This window comes from Trichosurus vulpecula, chromosome 1 (assembly GCF_011100635.1).
Source record: "Trichosurus vulpecula isolate mTriVul1 chromosome 1, mTriVul1.pri, whole genome shotgun sequence".
In the NCBI taxonomy this organism is placed as follows: domain Eukaryota; kingdom Metazoa; phylum Chordata; class Mammalia; order Diprotodontia; family Phalangeridae; genus Trichosurus; species Trichosurus vulpecula.
Genome location: NC_050573.1, coordinates 49193616 through 49215961, shown reverse-complemented (window position 1 = coordinate 49215961; position 22346 = coordinate 49193616). Strand labels below are relative to the sequence as shown.

Sequence of the window (22346 nt, the reverse complement as noted above, 5' to 3'; positions counted from 1 at the left end):
TGCTGTAGAGTCTCTGCCCCGCAAAAACCTTTAGTGTACCTCGAGGGTCTCACCTCTCCCCATATATTCGCTGATGTTTATGTACGTGGGGGTCAAGAACAGAGGGCTGGCCCAGGGTTCAAGGTCCTGCTTTGACCCTCGTCATGTTTAGATAGTGCCGTAAGGTTAGCAAAGCACCTGGAAATCGGGATCACGTTTGGTCTTTATGAGGGCACCCTTTGAGTCATGGCACACAGGGCGGAGCCCGAGACCCGAGTTCCAATCCAGCCTTGGACATTTACTGTCCTGAGCAAGTCATTTAACCTCTGTCTACCTCAGTTGACCGGCCTGTAAAATGGGGATTAATAATAGCACCTTCACAAGGTCGTCATGAGGCTCAGATGAGATCCTGTGAAGTGCCTGCCACACAGAAGGCCCTGAATAAAAACATGTTCCTTCCTCCTTCCTACCCGTGTATCCCAAGGGATCATTAACCCCATTTTATAGACTAGGAAACCGAAGCAGACGGGTTAAGTGACTTGCTAATAAGATTTGACACTGCCTCACAAAATGGCTGAGTGTATCAAACAGAACCAGAACACTGGCCATGCGGCTTGGATGACCCAGTTCAAATCCAGCCTCTGCTACTGACTGGCTGTGTGATCTTGGGCAAATGACTTAATGTCTCCCTGAGCTAGACAGGATTCCACACGCATAAAATGAGGATTCTCCAGCAACTAATCAACAAGCATTTGTTAGGCCTCTATTATGAGCGAGGGGATAAAAAGACAAGGTGGGGCAGGCTCCGCCCTCAAGGAGCTTCCACTCTAACCTGGGAGGCATCAGTAACATACTAAGCTGGCTCCTAGGACCTCTCCCAGGTTCTGTGTGACAGGAATAATTCACAGAGAAGACAACGGGCAAAGCAGACAATCCACATGAAAGGCCCTGTGATTAAGACCCGGCCTCAATGTCCAAAAACAATCACGATGACAAAAGGATCACAAAACTAGGTTTTTTAGATACAAAAAGAAAATTCTAACTAGGCATCCCAAAAGTCCTAGTGCTACAGTGGAAACCCGCACCGAGACTTTGGGGACGCCTGGCAAAACAAAGCCAGTGTGAGAACTCGACGTCCCATGTGGACGCGTCCTTCTCTCCTGGTGTGATGTCAAGCCCTTATGCCTCAGATGGAAATAAAAGGATCACAAGAATGTTACGTGACCCCAGACAAGTCATGAACCTCAATCTCCCCGTCAGTAAAAGTGAGGGACTAAACACCAGACTGTCCGAGGTCCCTCCCACTTCTAATCCATGATAGCAGGGACGGCTACATTTTCATCTTTGAATCCCCAGCACCCTGCACGGAGCCTGGCATACAGCAGGTGCTTAATAAATCCTTCTTAACTGAGTCTTATTATGTGAGTGCGTGCAAAAGTATTATGTATGGATATACTTTTACCTCCCCAGCTCCCCCCAGAATGGAAGCTACCTGAAGGCGGGGGCTGTTTGGTCTTTGTGTCCTAGCACACAGTAGGCACTTAATAATAAATGTATGTTGACTGAATGACTGAAGAGACCGACCCAAGATGGAAAAGTGAGACTGACTTGGAACAGCAACACCAGAAAAGGGCAGGGCTGCTCCTCTCCATGATCTCAGGATTACGTCTATGATCAAATGAGATCACATCTCAAACGTGCTTAGCACAGTGCCTGGCACATAGTAGGTGCTGCATAAATGCTTATTCCCTTCCTTCCTCATCCTCTGGACTCATGGGGATAATTGCTCCCAGTCTCCCCTGGGGTGGAGGAGGGGACATTGTCTTCCATCCTCCTCCTCCTCCACTACTCTCCCCCCATCCCCCAGGTTCCCCGGGCAGGCACAGGCCTGCTTAGCTCCCCTTCCTGCCCTCCCTTCTTGGCTCCCAGTCAGAAGCATCCACAGCTGGGCTGGAGTTACAGCTGGGTGAACAGCAAACCAGGAAATCAATGAACAAAGGGAGGCCAGGATCTGTTGGGCAGTCCAGCCCTGGTGTCCCTCCCCTCCTCACTGGGGTGAGGTCACTTACTGAGATTAAGGAGACCTAGGCCAGTCCTGATGCAGGGTGTGGATACGGAGGAGGACCTCTCTGGGCCCAGGTTTGTTTCCAGTTTTTAGATCTATACCCTCTCTGGTCACTCATTTCCACCCTGTGCCCTTCCCTCAGTACTCCGGGGTCCTACTTTCCCAGTGCCCCAAACACTAAGTGGTCCTTTCAATCTCTGGAGTCTACTCCCACCAGCAATTGGGCCTTCCTTGTTATCTGACATCAATCTAGGAAACCCCCAAAATAGTCCTTGGTACTCCCAAGCTCAGCCCCTTCCCTACCCCGCCCTTCTGGTTCCGCTTACCCAGGCCCCAGAAGGAGAGGCAGCTGGCCTCCAGGGAGGTGGCCTGGGAAATCCAGTGGCGACCTCCTCTATTAATCTTTACATCTGCAGGCTTCCTATGAAAAGACTCAAAGGTGGAAATCCCAGAAGGAGAGACCAAGAGGGTTATTACTGTGCCCTTGGCAAAATCCTAATGCCCAGGTGTTCAAATGGGAGACAGAGGCTGATGATTCAAACGCTCAGTCAAGGAGCTCACCTGTGTACCTCGAGTAATTCCTTCTCTGTGTTCCCTAGGTGTCCATTCCGAGCCTCATTCCCCACTTTTCCTGGGGTGGGTGGTTGCCCTTGGCGGAGGACCTTTAGAAAGCACACAGTAGCCAGGGGAGGTGGATACAGTGGTGGACTTGGAAACAGGAAGACTAGAGTTCAAATTGGATAACTACGTACTAGCTGTGTGACCCTGGGAAAGTCATTTTACCTCTGCCTCAGTTACTCACCTCTAAAATGGGACTAATAAGAGCATTGACCTTACAGATTTGTTACAGGGATCAAATGAGAGCGAGATAATCAAATGAGATAAATCATAATGAGATAAGTGCTTTGTAAACCTTAAAGAGCTATAGGAATGTGAGCTCCTATCATCACCATCACTACCATCATCATCACACCACCCCCATCATCATCATCACCATCAACACCATCATCATCACCACCATCATCACCATCATCATCACCATCGTCACCATGACCATCAACACCATCATCGCCACCATCAACATTACCATCAACGCCATCATCATCATCACCATCAACATCATCATCAACACCATCATCATCACTACCATCATCACCATCGTCACCATGACCATCATCACCACCATCACCACCACTATCATCATCACCATCATCACCCATTCTTAACCCAATGAAAATCACAAAGATTCCTCAGTTCCCTGACTAGGTAGTGAGTACTGCACCCTGGGGAAGTATGAACAGGCCTCCTTGCCGTCCCTCTTCCATGACATTCCATCTCAGGTCCCTTGGCAAGAGTTGTCTCGACCACCATAACTGGGGTGTTCCCCCTCACCTCTGCCTCCTACAATTCCTGGCTTCCTTTAAAGCTTAGCTCCAACACCACCTCCTACAGGAAGCCTATTCTGATTCCTCTCCTCTCCCCAAGCTACTCCTGTCCTCCCACCTCCGGTGGAAATGAGGCCATATTTATTCTGCATTAATGTTTAAATATACGTGTTTTGGAGAGGAAGTGAGGCAAATTGGATAGAAAGCTGACCTCAGAATTCAATCTAGCCCCTGACATATACTGACTGTACGATCCCAGGCAAGTGAACAGCTCTAGGCAGCTCCCTAAGATCATAAATAGCAGAGAAGGGGGCCACCTACACTGGTAGAGAGAATTCCCTCACCTGGGAGTTCCCTAAGGCTCTCCACAAGACAAAGGAGTGAGTGGAAGTAGACCAGCCCAGCTCAGTCACATTTAGGATAAAATTGGCGGGGTGGGGGGGGGTGGCATGGGGAGAGGGGGGAAGAGAGAGATAGAGGCAGACACAGAGACAGAGAGAAACACTAGATGGAGAAATGATCAAGAAAGTTCGAGGAAAAACAAATGCATTGGCCAGTCCAGGTCCACACATAGGTAGACAGACAGACCCAAAGCAGGCCAACATTTTTTAAGCTCTTACTACGTGACTGGCACTGTGCTAAGTCACAAGCCTGTGGGTGCTTGGGGAAGGGGATCACCATAGAAAAGCCTACCCTACAAGCTCACAGAAAATGTTCGTGTTTAAAGACCAGGGAGAAGCCTGGGAGACTCAGCACCAGCTGCTGTATACAAGGGCAGAGAGAGGGAAGTCCAAAGCAGGATCTGAGGACACCGGGCACCTGCAGGTGTGCCACTCTGACCCTGGGAGGCTGACCATCTAGGTGCTCCCTGGATCACACCAACCTGCCTGCTCCTGAGCACCTGGAAGAATACAGCACTCATAAATCAGACCCTAGTTAACAGGACCAGTACCAAAGCAGGCCAGATCATTTCTTCCGTGGGATGGCCCTAACACAAAATTCCAATTCAGAAAGTAATCCTGGAAAAATGAAAACACAGGAGAAAATATTGACAATAAAAAATATCCTGGAGGCAAAGATTCTCAGGAAACAAAACCGGACCTGGAGTCAGGAAGCTCTGAATTCAAATTCAGCCTCAGACACTTATTAGCTGTGTGACCCTGGAGCAAGGGCCTTTGGCAAGAAAACCCCAAATGGGGTCATGAAGGGTCCAACGTGAGTGAATCCACTTCCCAAAGACTCCAGAGCAGGCCAGGCTGGTCTGATCCAGGGAGCACACACATTATTAGCCTCCCAGTGGCGCCACAGACATTCTGATGCTGCAGAAACATCAGTTATGGTGACCCCTGCCTTTTCCCAGGGGCAGCCAAAGGGAATTGGTATGCCTATTACCATCAGGTTACACTGACCTTGGAGTCCCTCTCCCCGGTGTGGAGAAGCACAACGGGAAAGGCCTGAATGCCAGGGAGGCTCCACACTAAAAAAGGCCAACAAGAACTGAACATCATTTGGGGCAGGACCCTTAGTGGCCACGCCCAAGTCTCTCATATCTATCCTTGGAAAGAACCAAGAGAAGACAGAAAATCAGTCTGGGGATTTTCTCCAGGTCTACATAATTCTCTTCCAGAGACCTGACTGAGCTGGAGGGAAAGTCTGGCTCTGGAGGGTGTGGCCCTCTCATCCCTGGGCGCAGGACCTGACAAAGAGCAGGTGAGCTAAGTAAATGTTGGTCAATTGCCTTAATGACACACCCACACACCTGGGCTCTTTCCCTTTTCAGAATCACAGGATCAAAGAATTCAGAACTCAGTGGTCCTCTGGTCCAACCTAGGCCTCAGAGAGAATCCCACCTGCAGGCCGGACACAAACTACTCCCCCCATGGGATGGCTATAAGTTTTAGAGTTTTCCCTCATTCCAATACTCCAATTTGCCTTCTCCTCCTTGCTCGTTTTCCCCTCAAGGGCCAGACACATCAAAGCTAACACCTCTTCCACAGCACAGCCAGCCCTTCAAATACTCGTGAAGACGATGCCCACAAGAACACTGTTGGGGAAGGACTCTGTGGTGGAAGGGGGTCCAATCCCATCAGTTTATAGATGAGGAAACTGAGACCAAGAACAATTTGCCCAAAGTCCTAATTCTGCGGGGGGATTTGAACCTAGGTCTTTCAGACTCCGAATTCAGTGCCTATCCACCACACTATGTTGCCTCAGCCTGATAAATCTAACTGAATAGAGTAAAACTACACAATGCTGCCAAGTTGCCCGAGTAAGGTATTAGCACCTGGAAAGGAAAATGAATAAATGAGTCCACTGGGGGCTATGTCTATGAGTTTGAATGTGTGTATTCTTTGAACTGGGTCTTCCTGACTCTAAGCGAATCAACTAATCCTCCCCATCCCCACCAGGTGTTATCTATTTCAAGTTAGACATCCCTAGTAACTCTCCAGATCCAGAGGATACAGGCCACATCCCCGTCTCCGTTTGGGCAGGAGACATTGAGGGAAGGATGAATGGAATTCTCTCCTATTTGGGGAACCAGGAGGGTCAAGTGCTTTAGTTAACAAGTCTAAGTGAGGACTAATGACCGTGTAACTCTTTCATTCAAGCAAGGCAGCTAGGTGGTATAGGACACAGGCCTCTGGTTTCAGACACTAGCTATGTGACCCTGGGCAAGTCACTTAGTATCTGTTTGACTCAGTTTCCCAAACTGAAAAATGGGGGTGATAATAATACCACCTACATTGTAGGGTTATTATGACGATTAAATGAGATAATGTTTGCTTAAGAAAAAATGCTCAGCACAGTGTCTAGCACATACAGTAAATGCTATATTAATGCTTCTTCCCTTTCTCTCCCCACCGCAGGAGACTCCAGGACCCAGCCTGGTATAATTGGAAAGGTACTGGAATTGGAACCAATAGATTTGGGTTCAAATTATGATTCTGCTCTTTATGGCTTATGCCATTTCATCTGTAAATAAGGAGGGGTGTGGACTCATGGCCCCCGAAGCCTTTCCTAGCTCTAAATCTATGGTTCAGTGGGTGCTGGTGCCTCTGCCTGGGCTAAGCCTGAGGCCTGGTCATTAGAGGGTCTAGTGAAGGGAGGGAGCTCCTCTCCTGCAGGCATCTCCAGTTGGTTCAGGAAAGAGGATGCCCCCTCCCTCAGTGCACATACACAGTCCTCTCCGATGGAGCCAGGAATAGGGGAGCTTTCTCCTTTTGCAAACCACTGAGGTACTGGCTGACAGAGTTCCAGGGGACACACACATGATCCTCTTAAAAATGAGTCCTCATCCCTTAGCCAATCCCTTCCACACCATGCTTGATGGTGTCCCATGGGAGTTTTTGGCCTCAGACAGCAGCTGCATCCCTGCCCCCCAGCCCAGGCCCCCAGAGGATGCTCTCTCAGTTAAGTAGAAGGCAGCACATGCCCCGCCCACCCCTATACCATCAGCCCACCCCAGGCTAGACAAGTGGGTAGACAACCTGGACCTGGCACCATCTTACTCCACTACTCCAGACGTTTGCTAGACGATCATTCCAAACATTTGGTCATTCCCAGAGAGCTTGTTGGTCAAAGGCTTGTTGACTGTGTGATCACTGTCACCCTGGGCCTGAGGTGGGGTCAGTACTGAGACCAGCGGCCTCAGGTTATACAGCTCAGAAAGATTTGGAGGCAGAGGCACTGGGGTCAAACATTGGCACTCATGACCTCAAGCAAGTCATTTACCCTCCCCCCGTAGGTCAGATTTCTAATCTGTAAAATGAGAGCCGAACCAGACAACCTTATTTCAAGGCCCCTTCCAGTCCTCATTCTATAATCCTATGATCCAGGTTCAGGGGCCATTCCTGCTACTTATGAGTATTGACTTCTCCAAGCCTCAATTGATTTATCTGTGGAATGGGAACGATACCTAACCTACCTACCTGACAGAAGAGTCTGTTATGGGGAAAGCAATTTTGGGGCTGCAGAAGGCAATCGAATGAGGGCTGAAGCCTAGACTAATGAAAAGGTGGCAGAACGGAAACTCCTTGAGGGCAGGAACTGTTTCACTTCTGTTTATTCCTATCCCTAGTCCCTAGCACAGTGCCAGGCATAGAGTAGATGCTTAATTAAATGCTTGTTGAATGACTGATTATTAGCTTTGGAGTCAGACAGGCTGGATTTGGACACTGGATCTGCTCCTTACTAACTCTGTCATCTTAGGAAAGCTCTACCAGTCAGTCAGTCAATAAACATTTGTTAAGCACCTACTATGTGCCAGGCACTATGCTAAGCACTGAGGATACAAAAAGAGGCAAAATACGGTCCCTGCCCTCAAGGAGCTTACAGTCTAATGGAGGAGGAGACAACAAGCAAACAAAGGTCAGAGATGGATTTGATGTCTAAGTTTCCTTTGGAAAAAGTCTAGGACAGGAATCCCTATGGACGATGGAAAGCTTATGGGGGGGGAGGAAGCCAGGAATTTGGTAAATAACTCAATTGTTGTTTAAATAGCCCAGAAAGCGGCTTAGTGTTATGGAAAAACATTTGTGGATTGGAGATAGAAGGGACAGGAGTATTCATGGTATAACCAGAGCTGCTGAAGGAATAATTCCTGCTGACCCAAACCCAATGAGTGGACTTTGGACTCGAAGCCCACTTCATACTGAGCTAGGAAAAAAAATCCGTGGCAGCCCAGCAGTCAAAGATGAGCTGACTGATCACGGAAAGAACCAGAGACTCAGAACTGATTTCCAATCAATGGGGCTATGCAATTTTGGGTGTAGCCTCAGAGAAACCCATCCCAGGCTTACTAAGCACTCTGAAGGCTCTCTGGGAATCAGGATTCTCTGTATCATTCTCAATCAAATCTAAAACAAGAAACAAATCGGAGGCTGATGACGACATGCAAAAATCTCTTTCCAAAAAAGCTCAGCTAAGACAAAGAGGGGTGGTAGACAAGAAATAGGGTTGGCGGGTCACACTCATTTATTGTACTGCTCCACTACACATTCAACAACTTTACAATATAGAAAAGGTATTACGTGCCCAATAAAGTTGTCTTTATGAAAAATCAATTTATTTGTACAAACGTATGGAAAATGCTAGAATGTACTTTTATAATAGTGTGATTAAATGCAGAGGAATATGCATGGAAAACGCTAGAATTTATTTCCTTTTATATTGAAGGGAGTAAGAGTGCAGTGGAGGGGTACAAGAAGTCGTACTGAAAGCCAAGGGGACCAAAAGTGGTTGGGAAGCCCTGGTTTAGTCCCTAAGTATTTGATCCTAAATGAGTTAGTTTTTTGTGTTTTTTTTTTTGGGGGGGGGGTGTTTATTCAGTCATTTCATCTCCATACAGGACTCTTAGTGAGGAAATCCCCTTGACCAGTGCAGATTAACAAGGGTTTTGCAACTAACAAGCCAGAGAGACTTGCCTATCCAGAGTTAATTTATTCAGAATCACCCCTTCAGCATGCTGTGAGAGGCAGCATTTAGACCCAAATATTCCAAAACCGGCCTTCTATCCACACGGCCCAGCTGTCTGCAAGGATCTAGAATTATTAAAAGAGCCCACTCTTACTTTACTCACACTTCTGACTAGCCAGAAGGCTTGGTCTGTTCTAAGTAAATGGGCTGTCACTCATCAGGAGCCCATCAGAGTCAGACGTGGGGAGGGGGAGGAAGGAGGTGTTTCTGCTTTGACTGGGAATCTTGATAGGCCCCCGGGCCATGTTGCTGGCTGAGTAATCCATACCCTCAAGGGTAATAAAATTGATAGGAGATGAGTTTCCCTTTAGAAAGGGCTGGGGACCTTGGTATCAGTCACTTTCATTTCCCCTAAAATGGGGGTGGGGCACCATCCCCTGGATTCCAGTAAGAGCTGAGCTAAAGTTGGTCTGGTGACCCAGGCTCTAGGCCTGCTGGGCATAAGCCTGGACCGCCTATGTCGCTATCCCTAGATGCAGGCTCTGTGGTCAGAGGAGACTCTAGGTCAAGAGGAGACTCAAAAACTTGGGGCCCTTTGACCCCAAGGTGGGGAGTCCACAAGGATCCTAACTTCACCAAAGTTTAGTCAAGAAAGACATTTGCTCATGGAGAGTCAGGGACCGCTTAGATCCCTCCCTGTAACAACTGACTCAAAGGCTTGGCTGCTTCTCCCAATGCCTCTGCAGCCCCATGGCAACTATCAGGCCCTCTTCCAGCTCCAAGAGCCCCAAGAGCCAAAGGGCCTTGCAGTAAACAGACTGAGCTCTGCCCAACCACCACAGCCAGTCCTGAGGACAGGGTGACCCCACCTAGAATCCATCCCACGGGCAAGGGTAAGCATGATCCCTCTCTCTCCCAGAGCTGGTTCAAAGATGCCTAGGGTACCTGACAGACACTCAGGCCTGGCAGCATTGTTCTGTGATGTTCATGCCTTCTTTTGTGTGATCCCTGGAGCTTCATCCAGTAAAGGAATGGGTTTATGGGTCTCAGAGCCCTCTATGTAACCTCCCTGGCCTACATCCAAAGCCCAAAGACCTACTGCTGAACACAGAATAGAGGGTCGGTTTGAGGCTGCAGACAGTGTGGTACAGTGGAGACTGCAATGACCTAGCTTCCAGTCTTGGTTCTGCCATTTCTATGCTGCCTTACGCTTCCTCTGGGCCTCAGTTTCCTCGTATGTAAAATGAAGAGGGGAGAAGACCCTTAGTTCTCTTCCTGTGCATGCTCTCTCTCTCATATGTGTATGTGTGTACAGACACACACACACATTCAATCCTATATACACATATAATCCTATGTGTCAGAGTCAGAGAGAATCTGAATCAAAGGCAATAATCGTTTCTTAAGCACCTACTATGTGCCAAGCACTGGGCTAAGCCCTGTGTCAGCCTACATCCTTACAGGCTAACTTCAAGAAAGCAGCAGCTCGGATCCTGAAATTCATCAGCCTACCCTTCCATTAAGGGGGGTTCATTAAATCATGAGCCGGAGGAAGCCTCTCGCTCCAGCTTGGGCTGTGGTCCTGATGGCACAGTGCTGGTCACTACTGGGGAGCCTCTAACGCCAGCCAATCCCTCCCTGGGGCAACGGGCTTCTGGATAGAATGAATGAGGAACAAAAGGCCCTGAAAAGGCATAAAGTCACAGAGCCCCAGAATTCCCAGGGAGGGAGAGACCTCAGCCGCCACCCACCCCCAGGCTCTGGTCGGAGCCTCTGCCTCTCACCCCCAGCAAGGCAGAAGCTACTGAACTACTGTTTAAGGCCTTCCATTTTGCTCTTGGATCGCTCTAATTATCATCTGCTTCTCTGCTCCTCTTCCTATTGACTGCTTCTAAATTCTGCCTCCTGGGGCCAAGTAGAAAAAGCCATTAGGCTTAAAAGAGGGATTACCCTCTTTCAAGTTAGAGTTCCTTGATATTTGAAGACAGCAATCACATCCAGGGCCTTCAAAGCTCTCCTTCCTCAGACTAAACATCTCTAAGTCCATTGAACTGTCAAGTAAGAGAGCTGGATCTGAACCCAGGTCTTCTCACAGCAACTGCTGTATACCTTCCACTATCCATACTCTGAAACCACAGGCCCTATTTTATTTACCACAGTTAGCATTACAAAATTATAATAAGACTTCATTTTTTCCAGTGGACACAAAGATAGAAGAAATAACTAACATGCCAGCTGATGGGATCTGAAAATATCTTAAAAGGTTAGGAGAATGGGATAAATCAGACAAGCTGAAATATACTAGGCCATACTAGAGTGCCAAAAATCAGCCTGACATATGGACTAGGCAGAAAGGCTACTGGCTCCTGAGGTTGGGTCCGGGTGTAAATCTGATCTCCATATTACTAACTGTAAAACAAGGTCAGCTTACTTAATGTTTCTGAGCTACCGTCTTCCCATTTGTGAAATGAGGACAAAAACATGTGGGCTTGGGGCTGCCATTAGACTTAAATGAGGTAATGTTACTAAGATGCCTCACCACTTCCAAGCCGAGTGTGACTTGAACAAATCTCTCTCCCTCCGAGGCTCAGTTTTCCTCATCTGTAAAAGTGGGAACCATCCCATCTGCTTCATGAGTCAGAAAGGATAGGTCCCCTGAAAAGGACAGGGCCTACAGGAAGGTAGCCCTGTCTCCTCCCCACTCTTGGGGGATGGGGTGGGGGGGCTCCTGGGCCTGGTGGCAGCAAACCTCCTGAGTGAACCTTCTTGAGCTGCACATCCACCAATAATAGGAATAATCTATAAAGGCTTCTAGTCAACACACTCTTTTATAAGCAGATTTGTTTAGCCATAAATTTCAGGCTGCCTGAGCCCAGTCTGGGCTGTGAAAGCCCATGCCGTAATTCCCCACTGATTGTAGATGTTAATCTTGCAAGACTCTTGTTTCCGGCCTGGTGATTTATTAGCAGAATTAATGACAGCTTGCTTTAAATAGTCCAGGCTTGGGCTGGGGCATTCCCACAATATTTGGGCAGCCCTAGGGAAAAGGGACAGGTTTGGGGTGGGGGGTGGGAGAGGTCAGAGGCCAGGGGTGGCCTTGAACACCTAAGCTCAGATAGAACCGCAACATAGCACTGGATTTAGAGTCAGAGGAATCTGGGTTCAAATGCTGCCTCAGTCACTTAGTATTATGGTGTAACTTTGTCCACACCATTAATAATAAGGATAGTATAGTAGTAATCTTTCTGGGTTTCAGTTTCCTCATCCTAACACCCCCACGTGGGGGCTGTTTCCCAAGGCTCGAATGGACTCCTTCCTCACTTCCCCTTCTCAGAAACTGGTTAAGGCTCAGCTCAAGGGATTGACTGCCTCAGCCCTAGCCAACTAATCCTTTTCCAGATTACCATATGCATCTAGTACGTGCCCAATTATATATACATTCTTTTCCTGTTAGAATATGGACTCTTTGAGGGCAGGGATACATAGTTTTGCTCTTTCTTGGTATCCTGAGAAATACAGCAGGTGCTTAATAAATGACTGTAGTCATTGTAGTGCCCCATCACACCCCCCCCCCAAATCACATTGCATTTCCCTCTAATGTTAACTCCTGGAGGGCAGAGACAGCCTCAATTTCGTTCCCTGCCAAGTGTCTAGCACACAGCAGGTGTTTAATAAATGCATTTGGATTATACGTTGAGTGAGAGGTTAGGTAAAGGACTATGAAGGTTCCTTCCTGCTTGGAGGAGATCATTTCTATAAATTCTGGGGGGTGTCCATGGGGAATAGCCATTTCTCTCTTCCCACAGTACACCTAGGCTTCCATAAGCAGCATCAGGAGCACCGTTCTCCTACCCCATGGCCATCCAGAAACCCACCTGTCCAGAGAGCCACCAATGCAGGCCTGTATTTCCCTTCCTTTAGAGGGAGGCCTGGCACAGCCTTCTGGTCTCCTAATCCAATGAGCTTATTTTATAAATAGGAAGACAAAGAGTCAGCCTTCAGGCCAGCACCCTCAGGTACCCCCTCCTCCACAAAGCCTGTCCTGATCCCCGCAGCCAGAAAGGCTCTCTCTGATTCACAACACTGTGCCTTTTAATACGTCCTCACCTCATATGTCCCTTACCCTGCCCCATCCTTTAAAGGCAAGCCCCCTGAAGACAAAGATGCCTGAAACCTGGAAAGATCCCAGGTGGGAACCTGGATTACATGAACAACTTTTTTTTTCCCCAAATACACTGGAGACCTCACTTCAAAACCTGTCCTTATTATTGCCTGTGTAACCTTAAGAAAGTCTAGCAACTTCCTGGGACCCTTTGTTTCTTCCTCTGTAAATCTGAGGCAAATTGGCTGATGTCTAACTCAAGCCCCACTTAGATCCCATCTCCATTATTCACAATCTGGCTGAGCTCAGGGTCAGAAAACTTTCATTGTCATCAAAAAAATTGGGAGACAGGGTTCAGTGGCCTCTGGCTCCTTCCCAGCTTAAGACCAAGGATCATAAATGAACTCTAGAACCGGGGAAATTACACCTACAGGCTGAACTCTCAAGACCTATCTGACTTACTGCTCTTCCCTTCTGACCCAAAGCAGAAAGTGGTAGAGTGTGGCAGAGTGGAACAGGGCTCAAATTTCACCTCTGATCCTCACCACTATGACCTTGGACTCGTTTCTTATGTGTAAAAAGGACCTGAGGTCCCTGCTCCTGAGCCTTCCTTCCCCTATTCCCTGTTTACCTGACTCTGGTTTGCCTTTGGCCACAGTCCTGACCCCTGACCACCTCCAACTATGGCCTCTGTGCCTGCAAGGGGAACCTCAGAGGTCTCCCTGGCACTGGGAGCTAGAAACCAGTCCACAGCAGGGACCAAGGCTGGGCGTGGCCCTTGCATCTCCAGCTCTCAGACCTTAGGAGGATCCTCAAAGGAAGCCCCTGCTGCGATCAACAGTGACATGGCTTCCAGGATCATGGGGCTGCCACGTCCTCCTCTCTTATGACCTAGTCAGAGCCCCTCTGGAGCATTGTGTCTAGTTCTAGGTGCCACATTTTTGAAGGTACACTGATCAGCCGGAGGGAATCCAGAGGAGGGTGATCCAAATGTGAAGGGTCTTGGGTCCGTGCCGATGAAAGAAAGGACTAGAGAGGAGAGACTTGGGGTGGGGACACACATGAAGTTGTCTATCTTTGGCTATTTGACAGGCTGTAATGGAAAAGGCAGATAGAGAAAGCAATTCTCAAGCCCTTCTATGTGCCAGGCACCGGAAGAGGGATGAGCCTTACTCTGCACTGGTTCCAGAGGGCAGAACCAGGAACAAAGCCTAAAATCTGCAGGGGCAAATTCAGCTTTGATTTCAAGAACATTTCTCAACCTTGGGAGCTGTGCAAGATTGACATGGGCTGTCTGGATGGTCCTCCCTCAATGGATAGGCTGGATAGGACTGAGGGTCTTATATTTTGTAGGAGGGATTATTTTGGGGGAAAGGGGCTTCTCAGGTCCCTTCTAAGCACTTGTGATTTTGGAAGCAGGGCAGAGATATGAAAGGGATGTGAAGGCTTTTAGAAGGCCTCCTTGGGGGCCCTGGGCTTGCAAGGTGAGCTCACACCTCAGACAGAATCCCTGTAAAATCAGGTCTGTGTAACTGTCAAAACATTGACATACGAAATCGACAGCAATTACCACTCCCCTCGCTTCCCCTGGTCAGGGACGCCGCTTCACTGTCGAGCCTCCGTTCAGTCCTAATTAGGGCCGAATTTCTCTGCCCTCCCTGGGAGCCGATTAAAACTGCTCTGGCCGTCCCTGGGAGATCATGTCCACTTACAGAGTCCATCAGTCAGCGGCCAAGAGCCCGGCACAGGCCCAGCCACCCGTTGATGGTAATTAAGGCTGGGTACATGGGGCTGGGGGAAGAGAAGGTCTGTTCTGGTTGCAGGAATCTGGGTCCTCATAGGATCAAGGCTTGAAATGTTTGAAACTGCATCTTAAGCAAACTAGAGAGGCTGATGAAAAGGAGAGTTTCAATCACTAGAAGAGTTGCAGGCAAAGTCACTCAGTGGCGGGTGAGCTCTTCAGTTACTCTGCAAACATCCTGGAGACTAGAAGAAACCTCAGTTCCCGGCATGTGTTCTCTCTCCTCCTACACCTCCTCCTCTCTGCCCACCTGCTCCTTCACTCTGGAAAGCCATTTTTTCCAAGGGCATTATTACGACCACCATCATCATCATCATCATCATCATTATTAGCTTGCATTTATATCGCACTTAGAGGCCTGCAAAATACTATATCATCGGGATCGTCACAACTACCCTGGGAGGTAGGTGTTAATTTTATCCTCATTTTACAGATGAGAAAGAGAGGAGAGGTGTTAAATGACTTACCCAAGGTCACACGGCAAATAAAAGTGTCAGAAGCAGGATCTGTAGCTAAGTGTTCCTGGTTCCAACCTCATCACTCTATCCAATGTACCATGCTCTGGGGTCTACTAGGCAGACCCTGTGAGCTCCCGCCAATGACATTGGAATGTGTACTCCACTGGAGGAAAGCACACTAAGCGTGAAGCTAGATAATCTTGTGCAAAAGCACTACCCATGTGTTCTGGCCAAGACCCCCTCTGGGCCTCAGCTTCCCTGTCTCTTAAAGAAGCAGGGATTAGACTTGTTCAGTTGTATCCACTTCTTTGTGACTCCATTTGGGGTTTTCTTGGCAGAGATACTGGAGTGGCCTGCCATTTCCTTCTCCAGCTCATTTTACAGATGAGGAAACTGAGGCAAACATTGTTAAGGGATTTGCCCAGGGTCACACAGCTGGCCTTTGAGGTAAAATCTGAACTCGGGTCTTCCTGACTGCAGGCCCAGTGCCTCTATGCACTATGGTGCCACCTAGCTGCTGATAGTAGGCTAGGTGGCCTCTGAGGCCCCTTCCAGCACATGATTCTTTGGCTGTAGTTCCCACTGGCCTCTATGGATAGACTCCTCAGGCCCAGGACATGAGCCTGGCTGGTCCCAGACAGAAGAACCACAAAGAAACGGGCCTTCTGAACACGGGCCCCATAGGCTTGCTAGGGAAGGACAGTGTCCACCTAGCCAGGTCACTGGCAGTCGATCACCCAAGAAGCTGGTCAGGGACCCTGTCACCTCATTAAGTCAGAGCTGGACAGGATGTTGGGGGTCAAGTAGTCCACTGCATCATGTTTACAGAAAAAAAAAATGAAGCCCCTTTTCAAGGTCACACAACTAAGTCAGTGACAGTGCCAGGATTTGGCCCTAGCTCTTCTGATTCCAAATCCCTAGGTGTGGATTCCAGCAGCCTTGCTGTATGTCCCCAAGCCTTGCGGACCACATCTCTGGAAAGCCATCTTCATCCATCCATCCCAGAGACAGATTTCTCAGGACATTTCTCCCTCTAGGCTATTGTGGAGGGAGTGAGGGAGGCCTTGCCTTGCGGGTGGGCCTGGAAATAAACCATCAGCTGTGGTTTCTGGTCAGGCCTTAATCTAACAGAGGAGCTGGGAGGAGGAGGAAAGGGACCAGACAGAAGATGACAGGGGGAAGGGAAGGGGACAAATGACCTCAGGAGACAACAGGTTTTTAAAACAACGCTGAGTGAATTGAGGCAAGTCAAATTTAAAACCTGGGAGTCTAACACAAAATAAGATGCACTAAGGAAGTCTCGTGTGAATCAGCTGCTTCAGGGGGAGAGGAGGGTGAGGGAGGGAGCCTGGCAAGGGCCAGGCAGAGTTTCCCATGAGGCACCAGGAGGCTCAGAAGATGTTAACTTTGGCACAAGATGACCTGCTCAGCTCAAGGCTTGGGGCCTCCTCTACCCAAAGCTCCTCTCCAGGCCCGGCTGGGTTCCAGCTCCGGACAATGGGGCGCCACGGCTCCATGGGCAAGGCCCGGAGCAGCCCCACCTCTCGGCGTGCCTGGACAATCCCGTGTCTGTCACGGCCACCCCAGGCTTGAAGGAAGCCTTTGTGCCGGGGGCCAGAGTCATGGGGCCGATAGTCAGAGAGAAGCACAAATAGGTCACGGGCAGAGAGGGAGGGCCCAGGCCTCCTCAGGTCTGGCCCACACAGGCTCCAGCTTTGGTTTCAGAGTCTGGGGTAGAATGGGAGCAGAGTGCCCCAGCAGAGGTACTGGAGCTCCCTGGCTGGGCCGCCCTCCCTGCTCCCAGCTCCTGTAACTATGATCAAAAGAAGAAAGGGCAGGCCTTGGGTTTGTGCTCTGTACACAGCAGGTGTTTAATAGTGAGTGTTTGTAGACTGAATGAATGAGAGCACATCTTTACCTTTCCAGAATCAGGGTTCCACCCATGATCCCCTTTCAGGCTCATGGAAGGAAAGCAGGGATTGTCACCCTTTAAAGAGGGGGATGGCAGGGGACAATCCAGCCTCTTGACAGGAGTTGGCTTAGCCTCCCTCAGGAGTCCCTATGGGCCAGGAAATGGTCACACTTGTCATTTCTCAGCCCAGCCTCAAATGAGAGACCTCTCCCAAGACTCCAAAGTCCAGGTTGGTCTGCCCCTTCCATAATGGCAGCTGAGGAGCCATGGATCCCCTAGGATCTTGTGGACATGGGATGAAAAGGGGGAAGGGAAGGGGAGGGGAGGGGAGGTGGAAAGGAGATAGAAACAGAGAGAATCCAAAGTAGAATCTGAACCCAGGCCTTCAGGTCCACTTTCTATTGTGACACACTACCCACCTTACCAGGAGAACCATCCCACACTCTCTCAATTCCCAACCTCACCTTGTCTTTGAGTTCCCTGGACATATCAGATCCCCACCAGGAGAACGTAAACTCCCTGAGGACAGGCAATGTCTGTTTTTTCTCTGTGTCCCCAGTACTTTAAACATAGCATGGGCTTAAAAGGCTCCTGCATTTATAGCTGGAAGGGCCTGAAGCCCAAAGTGCTATGGCTAGTAAGTGGCAGAGATAGGATCTGACCTCAGGACCTCTGACCCCAGAGGCCAGCTAGTCCAGGGTGTACTTGAAAGAGAATGGACTCCCCAACATAGCTGTCCAGCTTGTCCAGCCTTGGTTTGAAGAATTCTTCCTCTTTGAATAGTCTGCTGATAAACATTAATTAAGTGCCTACTACGTGCCAAGCAATTGTGTAAACCACCTACTATGTGTCAGGGAACCGTGCCACGCAACAGGAATACAGAGTCAAAAGACAGTCCTCCCCTCAGAGAGCTCACATATAAAACCGGGCAGCATCTCATTCCACCTTTGTATAGCTCCCGCTGTTTCAATGTGCCCCTTGGTGTATCTATCCAGGCCCTCATTCTGCCCAGTGGGTCCAAGCAGAATTAAGTCTTAACCTTCTTCCTCTGGGCAAATCAAATACCCGACAACTCTTATGTTCAGGATGAATACTAAAATCTCTGACCTTGGTTTGGTGGTTTACGGGGCGACCATGGCTGGGGAGGGACAGAGTACTTGGCCGTTCAGTCTTCTCTCGGGGGCAGACAGGATTCCCAAATATCCTCTCCTCCAAAAACCTGCCCCTGCCTTCAAGGGACTCACAATCTACTGGGAGAGATCCATCGAGAATACAAATATTCTAAAGCAAAGGGAAAGTTACGAATTGAGAGAATGGGGGACAGTCTCCCTGGGCCACAATGGTGAGAGTGGAGCCGACGTATCCATTGGCACAAGACACTGATTCAAATCCTGCTCATGATATATAATAATAATAATGATAATTAAGAAGGAGGAGGAGGGAGAAGAATAAGCATTTATATAGCACTTTAATAGGTTTAAAAGGCAGCTGGGTGGCTCAGTGGGTGGAGCACTGGGCCCGGAGTCAGAAAGACCTGAGTTCAAATCCAGCCTCAGACACTTCCTAGCTGGGTGACCCTGGGTAGGTCACTTCACCCTGTTTGCCTCAGTTTCCTCACCTATAAAATGAGCTGGAGAAGGAAATGGCAAACCACTTTAGTATCCAATCGAAGCATATAAACTGCTTTGCTGACTTTAACATGCTATTTAAAGACCGATTATCAGTATTACTATTATGTTTTGTCTTCAGCTCTCCAGGGCCTTCCCTCCCGGAGGCCACCTTGAGGCCCAGTACTAGGTGTGAGAATGGCCTGTGCCAAGAGGACAAGGCCCCCTTTCAGGTTGGTCTTCTACAGCCTTCCAAACAGTGTATGACTGCCCCTCAGTGCCTCGATGTAGCCCGGATGAAGGCGGTCAGCATTGGGCTCGCTGGCCCAGGGCTGGGGCTGCTTCCTGGGCCGCGTCTCTCGGTCCAGAAGCAAGAAGGAACAAGCCCCAGAAGAAGAGATGTAACTCCAGCCTGTGATCTTCACCCACCCCTCTTCAGGCTGTCACTACCCTGTAATTTGGAGCTAATGATGAAATTACCATCTGCATTCAAAAGAGTTTTCTTCCCAACCAACACTCTAAACTCCCATAAACATTGTAAACCGCTCTTCCTTCTTCTCCTCCTCCCCCTGCCCAACCCCCTACCAGGCCAAGCATCCAGCGGCTAGATCTTTGGCCAAAGGAAGAAGCCAGTTTCTGGATGCTGGAAAGCTTCCCCAGCCCAGGTCTGGTATTGAAGAGAGGATGTACGTGCCCGGTGGAAAGTAACCAAGCCGCAGCCCAAACCTCAGGGGCCACCACTGAGCTTGGAGATGCAGGCCCTGCCCTCAGACAGCTCAGTCTGGAGGACCGAGTAGACCAAAGGCTCTATCAGAATAAACCCTGGATCATTTATAAACTGAAAGGCCCTGGAAACCACCAGACTCCAGAGCCTAGAATAACTCCCAGATCACTCAGTGATACTGGAATGAGTCCCAAGTCATCCATCAGTGGTACCAGAAGCCACCAAAAAGACCCCAGAATCAACCCCAGATCACTGGCTAACAGCAGCCTGGGGCCAAGTGGATAGAAGGCTTGGCCTGGAGTCTGGTCTCAGGCTCTTCCTGGCTGTGTGATTGGGCAGGCACTTCACTTTCCTGTCTCCCTCAAGCCTCCTCATCTGTAAAACGGGGATAAATAATTGTACCTACATCCCAGGGTTGTTGGGAAGATCAAAGGAGAGAACCCTTGTAAAGTGTGCTTTGCAAGCCTTAAGGCATTCTATAAATGCTAGCTTACAATTACATACAGGGTTAGATGGTGCAGTGGATAGGGTGATGGCAAAACTCATCTTCCTGGGTTCAATCTGGCCTCAGACACTTACTGGCTGTGTGACCCTGGGCAAGTCACTCCACCCTCCTAGCCTCAGTTTCCTCATCTGTAAAATGAGCTGTAGAAGGAAATGGCAAACCACTCCAGTATCTCTGCCAAGTAGGGTCAACAAACAGTCTGGAACAATGGAACAACAACACATTATACACACAGACACTGACACACGTCAGGGGATGGTCTCAGCATCACTGCGAGCCACCAGACAGGATCCAGAATAAATAGGAGATCATCTGCTAATGGGCACCATAAACCATAAAAGAGACCTCAGGATGATCCCACCATCATTTACCAATGGACACGGCGTGAGCCACCTGAGAGGCTAACAAGCTCTGCAAGCCACCAGGCAGAAGCCAGAATCCAGCCTAGATTCGTGTACCAACGGGCACCGAGCTGAGATGCTGCATCCAACAGGCCCCAGACTAAACTTTACTCCTCCGGGGTCTGCGCCTTCCTCAGATAGGGCCGATAGCGACAGATATATGAGTTTTCTACTCTTGACTTAACACTTGGAAAAAATCCTTGTGAATTACATGCTTTATCTTCAGCGAAAGGACAATAACTTTTCATACTTTGAGGGTCAGAGATGATTAATATCCTGAGCTGACACCATAACCAATTTCCATTCCCAGAAGAAACTCAAACGTCAGGCAGTATTTCTCCCATGCAAGATTCATGCCCGGCAGAAGCAGGCAGACCTGATCGCGAGGCCAGGAATCCTGAGGCCAAGGGTGCTGTGCAAGCAGGCAGGCTTTTTTCTTTGGGGGTGTATTTAAATTTGCCGGGGGGTGGAAGAGGGGGCAGGAATTTGTGCTGGGCCGCCCAGGGTGCAGCTATATACAGAAAGCACATGGGCCTGCCTGCAAAGATGGGACAGCCTAGGAATATCATATTCCCTCTTAGATGAAAACCCAGGATTGAGGTCCTCCATGAGGGATGTGGCCGCTGTGTGTTGCCAGAGCTGAGGAGGGAAGAACCAACCCCAAAAGTCAGTTTCAGAGAAACCCAGGAACTCACCCAGAAGGGAGTAGAGCAGTGAGCGATCTGTAAAATTAAAACCTGTAAAAACAAACCCCTTTGAAAGACTTAAGAATGTAATCAATGGTCCTCATTCCCGGGGACCACAGCTGAATTATGCTATTCACCTGCCTGCTGGACTAAATAGGCAGAAGGAGGAGGCTTATTTTTGGAAATGACTGTTTGTTTGGTTTCACTAGATTTGTTACAGGGATTTTGTTTTCCTTTTGGGGTAAGGGGAAAGAGGTGGGAGGCAGTAGGGAGGGAAAGCAAAATGCTTCATAAATGGGGGAGGGAGGAGAGAGAATCAATTTTTTAAAAATCAGGGCGCAGCTAGGTGACGCAGCGGATAGAGCACCCTCAGACGCTTTACACTAGCTGTGTGACCCTGGGCAAGTCACTTAACTCTGATTGCCTCCTCCTGCCCCCCCCCCCCAAAAAAAAATCAGGAAAGGCTTCCCGGGGGAGGTGGTCTCTTGGGCTAGAAGCAGGCCAACAGTTAGTCAATAAGCATTTATTAAGTCCTGAATCTAAGGATGAATGAGTGAATGGCTTAGGAGGAGGGTGTGCTCAAGGTCACACAATTTGTAACTGAGTCCAAATTCTGGACTGGTTTGTGGGGAGTCATTGGGCAGATCCAACTGTTCCAGGCTTTCCCTCAGCAGCCTCTCCCTGGCACCTGACCCATTACCTTGACATCCCCCACTGACCATCTCCAGCAAATCCCACAAGCCGCCAAGCAGAGCGTGGCACAGCACCCACCAGCAACTGCAGGTAAACACCCGGCCGCTGGACCTTGTAATTACATGGGTGGGTTCTAATATGGCGGCGGTAGAACGATCCCAGAATCAACATAGCTTGTTAACGTCAATTAGAGGGTCCTCGGGCACTGCCACCGGCTCAATGGAGGAGGGCAAAAAAGCCAGGCACCACTGGCACCTGGACAAGCAGCAAACTGTTCTGAAGGGAGAGGAAGAGGGCAGAAGCAGCTGGTGTCCACCTTCTAGAAAAAAGCCTTCCTTCATCACCCTCCATTAGTTATCTCCATCTGATCCAGTATTATTCATACAGAGTAGTTTGCAATTGTCTCCCCCATCATTGCTGGAAAGCAGGGACCTTCTTCTGCCTTGCTTTGTATCCCCACCGATTAGCATGGCGTCTGCCACACAGTAGGCACTTCATAAATGTTTGCTTGCTGACTGACTAGAAAGGGGAGGCAGCTTGGAAGACTTGGATTCCAATCCCACCTCTGCTACTTATGTCCTCTGTGACCTTGGGTAAGTCATGTCCCCCGTCC

The 22346-nt window shown here is 49.1% G+C and overlaps 1 protein-coding gene across 7 annotated transcripts in view; it reads right to left on the bottom strand.

The window, feature by feature from the left end:
- FBRSL1 (fibrosin like 1) overlaps window positions 1-22346 on the bottom strand; it is a 313547-nt gene that overhangs the window by 224633 nt on the left and 66568 nt on the right. The gene's annotated exons all lie outside the window — the stretch shown is intronic.